Source organism: Symphalangus syndactylus, chromosome 22 (assembly GCF_028878055.3).
Source record: "Symphalangus syndactylus isolate Jambi chromosome 22, NHGRI_mSymSyn1-v2.1_pri, whole genome shotgun sequence".
Taxonomy (NCBI): domain Eukaryota; kingdom Metazoa; phylum Chordata; class Mammalia; order Primates; family Hylobatidae; genus Symphalangus; species Symphalangus syndactylus.
The window spans coordinates 62,508,993-62,521,024 of record NC_072444.2 but is presented as its reverse complement, the minus strand read 5'-3'; positions in this window follow the sequence as shown (position 1 = coordinate 62,521,024).

The following is a 12,032-nucleotide window of genomic DNA, read 5'->3' as shown; positions in this document are numbered from 1 at the left end:
CTCCAATGTTTGTTCTCGGCAGCTTTGTTGAAATTGAGTTTACTCTAGGAGTGTGGATTTTTTCCTGAGTTCTCTATTCTATTCCGTTGGTCTATGTGTCTGTTTGTATGCCAGTACTATGCTGTTTTGGTAACTATAGCTCTGTGGTATAGTTTGAAGTCAGGTAATGTGATGCCTCCAGTTTTGTTCTTTTTGCTTAGGATATATTTGCTTATTTTGGGTCTTTTGTGGTCCCATATGAAATATAGGATAGTTTTTCTTCCATTTTCATGCAAAACATAATTGGTATTTTAATGGGGATTGCATTAAATCTATAGATTGCTTTGAGCAGTATGGACATTTTAACAATATTCATTCTTCCAATCTAGGAACCTGCACTGTCTTTCTATTTTTTTGGTATCCTCTTCAATTTCTTTCATCAGTATTTTATAGTTTTCATTATACAGATCTGTCACTTTTTTGGCTAATTCCTAAGTACTTAATTTTATTTTGGCTATTGTACATGGGATTACTTTTTAAATTTCTTTTTCAGATTGTTCATGGTTGGCATATAGAAATATGAGTGATTTTTGTATGTTGATTTCATATCCTTCAGCTTTACTGAATTTATTGACCAGTTCTAATAGTTTTTTTGTGGAGTCTTTAGGATTTTTCAAATATAAGATCATATCATTTGCCGACAAGGATAATTTGACTTCTTTTATTTTCCAATTTGGATTACCTTTATATCCTTGTCTTGTGTGACTGCTCTAGCTAGAACTTTCAGTACTATGTTGCATAACAGTGGTGAAAATGGGCATCTTTGTTGTGTTCCAGATCTTAGAGAAAAGGTTTTCAGCTTTTCCTCATTCAGTATAATACTAGCTGTGGGTCTGTCATCTCTAGCCTTTACAGTGTTGAAGTATGTTCTTGCTATAACTAGGTTTTCTAGCATTTTTAACATGAGTGGATGTTGAATTTTATCAAATGTTTTTTCAGCATCAATTGAAATGACCATATGATTATTGTCCTTCATTCTATCGCTATGATATATGACATTTTCAATTATGTAATCAATAAATAATCATAATCAATACAACATAAATTAAACAAACCAATAATAAATACATTAAATAAATAAAACATAATTATAAGTAAATTAAATAATAAATAAAACACAACAAATAATTACTATTTATTTATATTATTTACTTATTTAATATTTATTTATATAAATAATAAAAATAGAAATGTCATATATTTATTATGTTGAAACTTTCTTGCATCCCAGGGAAAAATCCCACTTGGTCATGATGCATGATCTTTTAAATGTATTATTTAATTTGGTTCCCTAATATTTTGTTGAGAATTTTTGTATTGATATTCATTAGGGATATTAGCCTGTAGTTTTCTTTTTGTGATGTGTCTTTGTCTGCTTTTGGCATCAGAGCAATAATGGCCTCATAGAATGAATTTGGAAGTATTCCCTCTTCCTCTGTTTTTCAGAATAGTTTGAGTAAAATTTGTATTAGGTATTCTTAAAATGTTTGATAGAATTCAGCAGTCAAATCACTGGGTCCTGGGCTTTTCCTTACTAAAAGACTTTTATTATGATTTCAATCTTATTACTTGTTATTTGTCTGTTTACATTTTGGATTGCTTCCTGGTTCAGTCTTGGTAGGTTGTATGTGTTTAGGAATTTGTCCATTTCTTCTAAGTTTTCTAATTTATTGGAATATAGTTGCTCATAGTAGCCACTAATAATCCTTTGAATTACTGTGGTATTAGTTGTAATGTCTCCATTTTCATCTGTCATTTTATTTATTTGGATCTTCTCTTTTTTTTCTTATTTAGTCTAGCTAAAGGTTTGTCTGTTTTATTGAACTTTTCAAAAAAACCCAACCTTTTATTTCGTTTATCTTTTTTATTGTTCTTTTCACTTCAATTTCATTTACTTCTATTTTAATATTTTACTTCTTTTCTTTTACTAATTTTGGACTTGGTTTGCTCTTGCTTTTCTAGTTTTTTTTTAAGATTCATTTTTCCATTGTTTATTCGAAGTTTTTCTTCTTTTTTGATATAGGCACTTACAGCTGTAAACTTCCCTCTTTGTACTGCTTTTGCCATATCCCATAGGTTTTTATATGTTGTGTTTCTATTGTCATTTGTTTCAAGAAATTCTTCAATTTCTTTCTTAATTTCTTCATTGACACACTGATCATTCAGGAGCATATTGTTTCATTTTTATGTATTTTTTATGGTTTCCAAAACTCATCTTGTTATTAATTTCTAGCTTTTCCATCATAGTCAGACAAAATGATTGATATTATTTTAATTTTTTCAATGTTTAAGAACTGGATTTGTGACCTGATATATGGTCCATCCTTGAGAATGATCCTTGTGCTGAGGAAAATAATGCGTATTCTCTAGCTGTTGGATAAATATTCTGTAAATATCCATTAAATCAATTTGGCTTATAGTGCAGATTAAATCAAATGTTTCTTTGCTGATTTTCTGTCTTGAAGATCTTTCCCATGCAGAAAGTGGGGTGTTGAAGTCTCCAGCTATTATTATATTGGAGCCTATCCCTCTCTTTAGCTCTATGAATAATTGTTTTATATAACTGGGTGGTTCAGTGTTGAGTGTGTATATATTAAAAATTGTTATGTGCTGTTTCTGAATTGACCCCTTTATCAAAGAAGAGACATGTGTATATATATGTGTATATATGTGTGTGTGTATATAGATATATATGTATATGTATATGGGAGTTTATACATATATATGGGAGTTTATATATATATGTGGGAGTTTATATATATATATATATATATATGTATATGGGAGTTTATTAAGGAGTACTAAGTCACAGGATTAGAAAGTTCCACAATACCATCTGCAAGCTGAGGAGTAAGGAAGCCAGTCTGAGTCCCAAGGCTGAGGAACTTGGATTCCAGTGTTCACGGGCAGGAAGCATCCAGCACAGGAGAAAAGATGTAGGCTGGGAGGCTAAGCCAGTCTAATCTCTTCACATTTTTCTGTCTGCTTTGTATTCTGGCTATGCTGATTAGATGGTGGCCACCCAGATTAAAGGTGGGTCTGCCTTTACCAGGTTACTGACTCAAATGTTAATCTCCTTTGGCAACACCCTCACAGACACACCCAGCATCAATATTTTGCATCCTCCAATCTAATCAAGTTGACACTCAGTATTAACCATCATAAGTCCACCCCTTGTCAATTTGAACCCATACACATCTCCTGAGATCATACATAATTTTCAAACAAAGACAATAATAAAGTTATAATTACACATAATGTAATATAATTATCCTTCAAACAACCTGAAATGCATCAATCCCTAACCTAAATGCTATTACATAAAGTTAACAATACTTAAATGCTGACATGAAGTCAAGAAATCTTATGTCACATGATAAAGGAAAAGGAAATAAAATGAAGATGTTTTCTTAGTACAGGTATGTACATACACAAAAATGTTTTTAACAAAAGAAGGAGGAAGTACTCATGACTATTACAGTCCTCATTTCTGCACCTGCTCACGTGGTCATAGCTGGTGTTAATGATTACCTTCTTCTACAACCCATTCTGTATTCCCTTTGCTTTCAGCAAACCCCTCAGAAGATCATAAATTTTTTCCTGGTGGATTGACCCAAAACTTCATTCCTGAATGGTCTAAGCCACTTGTAGTCCTGCCTGGATTGGGCTGTTGTAGTTTCCCATTGACCTTAATCACAGGGCATGGTAATACTAAGAGATGCCCTAATGGATCTGTATTCCATCCACACTCTTTCTTACCTTGGTTGTAGAGTAGTAGACTGATTACATATTAATAGTCTGGGCCAATCACCCCAGCCAACACTGTAACTCCTTTGTTAGCCTGTTGACTTAAAGATAGGAGGAACCCAAAGTGTCCAGGTAGCAATCTTAACTTCCAGTTTGATTGAATTGTTGTTGTGTCTCCTGGCGGCAGCGTTCCTCCCTCTGGAACTAAGACCTCTTAGCCAGCAGAATGCAATATCGCAGGAATAGGAAGTAAAAATTTTGCTAGTGGATCATTAGTGGGGATGGTGAGTGATGCCACTTCCACTTTCACCTCTTGATTCCTGGACCCATGAATCCCAGCTATGGGAGAAACAATACCATATATTGGATGCAGATTCAGAGCATACATGGCCTTCTGGAGAACTTTGCCTCAGCCCTGCAAAGTATTGTCACCCTGTTGGCATTGTAATTGTGAATTCAAAAAGCCATTCCACCATTCTATCAATCCAGCTGCTTCAGGATGATGAAGAACATACTAAGACCAGTGAATTCCATGAGCATAAGCCCACTGCCACACTTTTTTAGCCATAAAGTGAGTGCCTTGGTCAGAGGCAATGCTGTGTGGAATACTATAAAAGTGGATAAGGCTTTCCGTGAGTCCATGGCAGAATGCGTCTTGGCAGAAGCATTGTGTGAAGGATAGGCAAGCCCATATCTGGAGTAAGTATCTATTCCAGTGAAGACAAACCTTTGCCCTTTCCACAATGGAAGAGGTCCAATGTAATCAATCTGCCACAAAGTAGCTGGCTGATCACCCCAAAGAATGGTGCCATATTGAGGGATCAGTGTTGATCTCTGCTGCTGGTAAATTGGGCACTCAGCAGTGGCTGTGGCCAGGTCAGCCTTGGTAAGTGGAAGTCCATGTTGCTGAGCCCATATGTAACCTCCATCCCTACCACCATGGTCATTTTGTTCATGGGCCCACTGGGCAATGACAGCAGGTGGCTGGGGAAAGAGGCTGAGTGGGGTCCACAGAACGGGTCATCCTATCCACTTGATTATTAAAATCCTCCTCTGCTGAGGTCACCTGTTGGTGAGCACTCATATAGGATACAAATATCTTCACAGTTTTTGACTACTCAGAGAAGTCCATCCACATACTTCTTCACCAGATTTTTTTGTCACCAATTTCCCAATCATGTTTCTTCCAAGTCCCTGACCATCCAGCCAAACCATTGGCTACAGCCCATGAATCAGTATATAATCACACATCTGGCCATTTTTCCTTCCATGCAGAGGCCACGATCAGGTGCACTGCTAAAAATCCTGCCCACTGGGAAGATTTCCCTTTACCGCTGTGCTTCAGGGTTATCCTAGAAAGGGCCTGTAGTGCTACAGCTGTCCACTTTCAGGTGGTGCCTACATATCGTGCAGAACCATCTGTGAACCAGGCCCTAGTCTTCTCTTCCTCTGTCAACTGATCATAGGGAGCTCCCCATGAGACCATCAGTGCAGTCTGGGGGATGGAAGGCAGGGTGGCAGGAATGGAAATCATGGGCATTTGAGCCACTTTCTCATGTAACTTACTTGTGCCTTCAGGACCTGCTCAAGCCTGATAATGTATATACCACTTCCATTTGATGATGGAATGCTGCTGTGCATGACTCACTTTATGGATGGATGGGTCAGAAAGCACCCAGCTCATGATAGGCAGTTTGGATCACATGGTAACTTGATGACTGATAGTCAAACATTCAGTTTCCACCAAAGCCCAGTAACAGGCTAAATGCTGTCTCTCAAAGGAAGAGTAGTTATCTGCAGAAGATGGCAGGGCCTTGCTCCAAAATTCTAGAGGCCTCCACTGTGATTCACCTATGGGGGCCTGCCAAATGTTCCAAACAGCATTCCTATCTGCCACTGACACCTCAAGCACCATTGGATTTGCTGGGTCATATGGCCCAAGTGGCAGAGTAGCTTGCACAGCAGCCTGGATCTGTTTCAGAGCCTTCTTCTGTTCTGGACCCCACTCAAAACTGGCAGCCTTTAGGGTAACTCGATAAATGGGCTGCAGTAACACACCCAAAGGAGGAAGCTGTTGCCTCCAAAATTCAGATAGGCCCACTAGGCATTACGCCTCTTTCTTGGTTGTAGGAGGGTCAAAATGCAGCAACTTCTCCTTTACCTTAGAAGAAATACCTTGACAGGCCCCACACCACTGAACCCCTAGAAATTTTACTGAGGTATAAGTTCCTTGAATTTTCATCATATTTGCAAAATGTCTGGCATGCAAATGTCTCAGCAATAAGTCCAGTGTGTTTGCTACTTCTTGCTCACTGGATCCAATCAACATAATGTCAACAATGTAATGGACCAGTGTGATACTGGTGGAAGCGAAAAGTGATCAAGGTCTCTTCGAACAAGACTATGACACAAAGCCAGAGAGTTAATATACCTTTGAGGTAGGACAGTAAAGGTATATTGCTGGCCTTGCCAACTGAAGGCAAATTGCTTCTGGTGGTCCTTATGGACAGGAATGGAGAGAAAGGAATTTACCAAATCAATAGCTGCATATTAGGTACCAAGAGATGTGTTAATTTGCTCAAACAATGAAACAACATCTGGTCCAGCACCTGCAATTGGAGTCACCACTTGGATAAGCTTGTGATAATCCACTGTCATTCTCCAAGATCCACCTGTCTTCTGCACAGGCCAAATGGGAGAGTTGAATGGAGATATGTTGGGAATTACCACTCCTGCATCTTTCAAGTCCTTGATGGTGGCACTAATCTCCACAGTCTCTCCAGGGAAGCAATATTGTTGTTGATTTACATTCTTCTAGGTAAAGGCAGCTCTAATAGTCTCCATTTAGCCTTTCCCATCATAATTGCCCTCACCTTACCAGTCATGAAACCAGCGTGGGGGTTCTGCCAGCTGCTAAATATATCTATGCCAGTTATGCATTCTGGCACTGGGGAAATGACCACAGGATGAGTCTGTGGACCCACTGGACCCACTGTAAGTCAGACCTGAGATAAAACTCCATTAATTACCTGACCTTCATAAGCCCCTACTGTAACTGGAGGATCACAAGGACGTTATGGATTTCCTGGAATCAACGTCAGCTCAGAGCTAGTGTCCAGTAGTCACTGAAATGTCTGACTATTTCCCCTTCCCCACTGCACAGTTACCCTGGTAAAAGGCTGTAGGTCTCCTTGGCGAAGAATGGGAGAAATATTAATAGCATAAATTGTCAGCAATGTAGTGGAGTCCTTCCTCAAGGGGACCTGGCCTCTCCTTCATTCAAGGGGTTCTGGGCCAGGTGATTCTCCGTTTTTATATATAATTCAAATTAGTCTTTTGTCTATTCAACCTGGAAGTTTTCTGCTTATATAAATTAAGTAGGAATGCAGTAGGCTTTCTATCAGTTTTACTTCCAGGAACACCATAATTAACTAGCCAATGCCAGAACTCTACATGTGTCAGACTATTCTGATTGCTGCTTTGCCTCTGCTGTCCATTACAGTAGCTACTCCCACCTTGCCTTTGATGGTTGAGTGCTGCCACTTCCCTCCTGCCACCTTAGGTTCCAATGATTCTCACTGGATTTAAATGTTGTGATTGAGTGACTGTGGTTCCTACAGTTAGATCTGACAAACACAGAAGAGCAATTACAGGGCTGGTCAAAGATGCAGGTGCTGCTCTCACAAATCTACTTCACAAGCACTGGTCAAAGGTATATCTTCTGGACGCTCCCAGCTGGAATAAGTACGTTTAAAGTGACTAACCCACTCCAGCATCCCAATCTCCCTAAGCCTTTGGATCCCTTCCTTTACATTAAACCAAGAGAGATTAGGCATTTCCAGTTCACTCACAGTGGGCCATATATTAACCCATATTTCAGCTAACCAAGCAAATAAACTATTAGAACCTTTTTTAAACTCCCTGATCTACAACAATAAATGCAGAATCCCTATTTAGTGGGCCCAAACCAATAAATTCAGCCTGATCCAAATCTGTTTTCCTTCCACCATCATCCCACTCCCTTAAATCCATTCCTATGCCTGTTTCCAGATTTCTGCTTATATAAATTAGAAAACTCAAGCAGTTCTCTTTGAATCTAGTGCATCTCCTTGTGTGTCACACTCTGAACCTCACCTTTAGAGGCCCATCAGGACTTTAGTCTAGTTATAGGTCTAGAAGCAAACAGGGATGTTGGGGGAAGGTCCTGAGGAGAATCAACACTGTCTTGCCTGGCAACTGCCTCAGGGGAGGCCATCATTGTTGCCTCAGGCAACATAGGGTTTATCTTCCCAGAAAAACGTGGAAAGCCTGATGGCAGCATGGATCGAGGAAGGGATGTGGCCTCTACTGGGAATGGGGAAGTTGTTTCTTCTGGCAAAAAAGGTTCATCAGAATTTACAAGCTCAATGTCCCCAGCTTCATCAGAGTCCTCCCACACATCCCCATTCTAAGTTGTAGGGTTCCATTCTTTTTCAATCATGCCCTCACTTTAACAGTAGACACCTGGCAAGGTTGCACATGTACCTTTCATTGCAGGTCAGCCACACACATGATAAGAACTTGTGTCTGGTTTTCCACAATTTCAGCTCTTTCTCTACAGGAGATAAGACTCTCACTTAGGGCAATCTTAGCAGATGTAGTGTTTAGGATCTGCTTCTGAAACTGGGAGTTAGAATCCCTGACTTCTTCGTTTTCTTTCATCACATTGTCCAGTGAACTTAGGAGCAACCAACAAACTTCATTATGTTCTTTGGTTCTTCACATATTGTCAAAGATATTATGTACAGAGTCACTAAACTCCTTGCCTCTCATGAGGCAACTGCAGCTGCAGACCTCAACCCATAGTACATATCAAGCAATTCAACTTTTTCTTGTAATGTCATGTCTTTTCTCTACTTAACTCTTCCAGCATGAGTAGAGACATTTCATAAGGGTCCTGTGGTGTTATTCAAGGTTTGCAGTATTGCACTAAGTACAATGAAAAATACATGAGAACCATGAGAGATCACTTTTTGATGTGATATACAATTTACTGGTGAGAGAAACTGCTCATGCAGAAATGATTAACATTATGTAGTATTTCGTGGAGCCAAGATGGCCGAATAGGAACAGCTCTGGTCTACAGCTCCCAGCGTGAGCGACACAGAAGATGGGTGATTTCTGCATTTCCGTTTGAGGTACCAGGTTCATCTCACTAGGGAGTACCAAACAGTGGGTGCAGGACAGTCAGTGCAGTGCACTGTGCATGAGCTGAAGCAGGATGAGGCATTGCCTCACTCGGGAAGTGCAAGGGGTCAGGGAGTTCCCTTTCCTAGTCAAAGAAAGGAGTAACAGATGACACCTGGAAAATCAGGTCAGTCCCACCCTAATACTGTGCTTTTCCAAAGGGCTTGGAAAACGGCACATCAGGAGATTGTGTCCCGCACCTGGCTCAGAGGGTCCAATGCCCATGGAGGCTCGCTGATTCCTAGCATAGCAGTCTGAGATCAAACTGCAAGGTGGCAGCGAGGCTGGGGGAGGGGTGCCCACCATTGCCCAGGCTTGCTTAGGTAGACAAAACAGCCAGGAAGCTTGAACTGGGTGGAGCCCACCACAGCTCAAGAAGGCCTGCCTGCCTCTGTAGGCTCCACTTCTGGGGGCAGGGCACAGACAAACAAAAATTCAACAGGAACCTGTAAAGACTTAAATGTCCCTGTCTGACAGCTTTGAAGAGAGTAGTGGTTCTCCCAGCACGCAGCTGGAGATCTGAGAACGGACAGACTGCCTCCTAAAGTGGGTCCCTGACCCCTGAGCAGCTAACTGGGAGACGCTCCCCAGTAGGGACAGACTGACACCTCACTCAGCGAGGTACTCCTCTGAGACAAAACTTCCAGAGGAACTATCAGACAGCTGAATTTGTGGTCTCACGAAAATCCACTGTTCTGCAGCCACCGCTGCTGACACCCAGCCAAACAGGGTCTGGAGTGGACCTCTAGAAAACCCCAACAGACCTGCAGCTGAGGGTCCTGTCTGGTAGAAGGAAAACTAACAAACAGAAAGGACATCCATACCAAAAACCCATCTGTACATCACCATCATCAAAGACCAAAAGTAGATAAAACCACAAAGATGGGGAAAAAACAGAGCAGAAAAAATGGAAACTCTAAAAAGCAGAGCACCTCTCCTCCTCCAAAGGAACGCAGTTCCTCACCAGCAATGGAACAAAGCTGGATGGAGAATGACTTTGATGAGTTGAGAGAAGAAGGCTTCAGATGATCAAACTACTCCAAGCTATGGGAGGAAATTCAAAACAATAGTAAAGAAATTAAAAACTTTGAAAAAAAATTAGATGAATGGATAACTAGAATAACCAATGAAGAGAGAGAAGGGCTTAAAGGAGTTGATGGAGCTGAAAGCCAAGTTTCGAGAACTACGCGAAGATTGCAGAAGCCGGTAGCCGATGCGATCAACTGGAAGAAAGAGTATCAGTGATGGAAGATGAAATGAATGAAATGAAGTGAGAAGGGAAGTTTAGAGAAAAAAGAATAAAAAGAAATGAATAAAGCCTCCAAGAAATTTGAGACTATGTGAAAAGACCAAACCTACATCTGATTGGTGTACCCGAAAATGACAGGGAGAATGGAACCAAGTTGGAAAACACTCTGCAAGATATTATTCAGGAGAACTTCCCCATCCTAGCAAGGCAGGCCAACATTCAGATTCAGCAAATACAGAGAACACCACAAAGATACTCCTCGAGAAGAGCAACTCCAAGACACATAACTGTCAGATTCACCAAAGTTGAAAAGAAGGAAAAAATGTTAAGGGTGGCCAGAGAGAAAGTTTGGGTTACCCACAAAGGGAAGCCCACCAGAATAACAGCTGATCTCTCGACAGAAACTCTACAAGCCAGAAGAGAATGGGGGCCGATATTCAACATTCTTAAAGAAAAGAATTTTCAACCCAGAATTTCATATCCAGCCAAACTAAGCTTCATAAGTGAAAGAGAAATAAAATACTTTACAGACAAGCAAATGCTGAGTGATTTTGTCACCACCAGGCCTGCCCTAAAAGAGCTCCTGAAGGAAGCACTAAACATGGAAAGGAACAACCGGTACCAGCCACTGCAAAAACATTCCAAATTGTAAAGACCATCAAGGCTAGGAAGAAACTGCATCAATTAATGAGCAAAATAACCAACTAACATCATAATGACAGGATCAAATTCACACATAACAATATTAACTTTAAATGTAAATGGGCTAAATGCTCCAATTAAAAGACACAGACTGGCAAACTGGATAAGGAGTCAAGACCCATCAGTGTGCTGTATTCAGGAAACCCATCTCATGTGCAGAGACACATATAGACTCAAAATAAAGGGATGGAGGAAGATCTATCAAGCAAATGGAAAACAAAAAAGGGCAGGGGTTGCAATCCTAGTATCTGATAAAATAGACTTTAAACCAACAAAGATCAAAAGAGACAAAGAAGGCCATTACATAATGGTAAAGGGATCAATTCAACAAGAAGAGCTAACTATCCTAAATATATATGCACCCAACACAGGAGCACCCAGATTCATAAAGCAAGTCCTCAGTGACCTACAAAGGGACTTAAACTCCCACACAATAATAATGGGAGATTTTAACACCCCACTGTCAACATTAGACAGATTAATGAGACAGAAAGTTAACAAGGATATCCAGGAATTGAACTCAGCTCTGCACCAAGTGGACCTAATAGACATCTACAGAACTCTCCACTCCAAAGCAACACAATATACATTTTTTTCAGCACCACACCACACGTATCCAAAAATTGACCACATAATTGGAAGTAAAGCTCTCCTCAGCAAATGTAAAAGAACAGAAATTATAACAAACTGTCTCTCAGACCGCAGTGCAATCAAACTAGAACTCAGGATTAAGAAACTCACTCAAAATCGCTCAACTACATGGAAACTGAACAACCTGCTCCTGAATGACTACTGGGTACATAATGAAATTAAGGCAGAAATAAAGATGTTCTTTGAAACCAACGAGAACAAAGACACAACACACCAGAATCTCTGGGACACATTCAAAGCAGTGTGTAGAGGGAAATTTACAGCACTAAATGCCCACAAGAGAAAGCAGGAAAGATCCAAAATTGACACCCTAACATCACAATTAAAAGAACTAGAAAAGCAAGAGAAAACACATTCAAAAGCTAGCAGAAGGCCAGAAATAACTAAAATCAGAGCAGAACTGAAGGAAATAGAGACA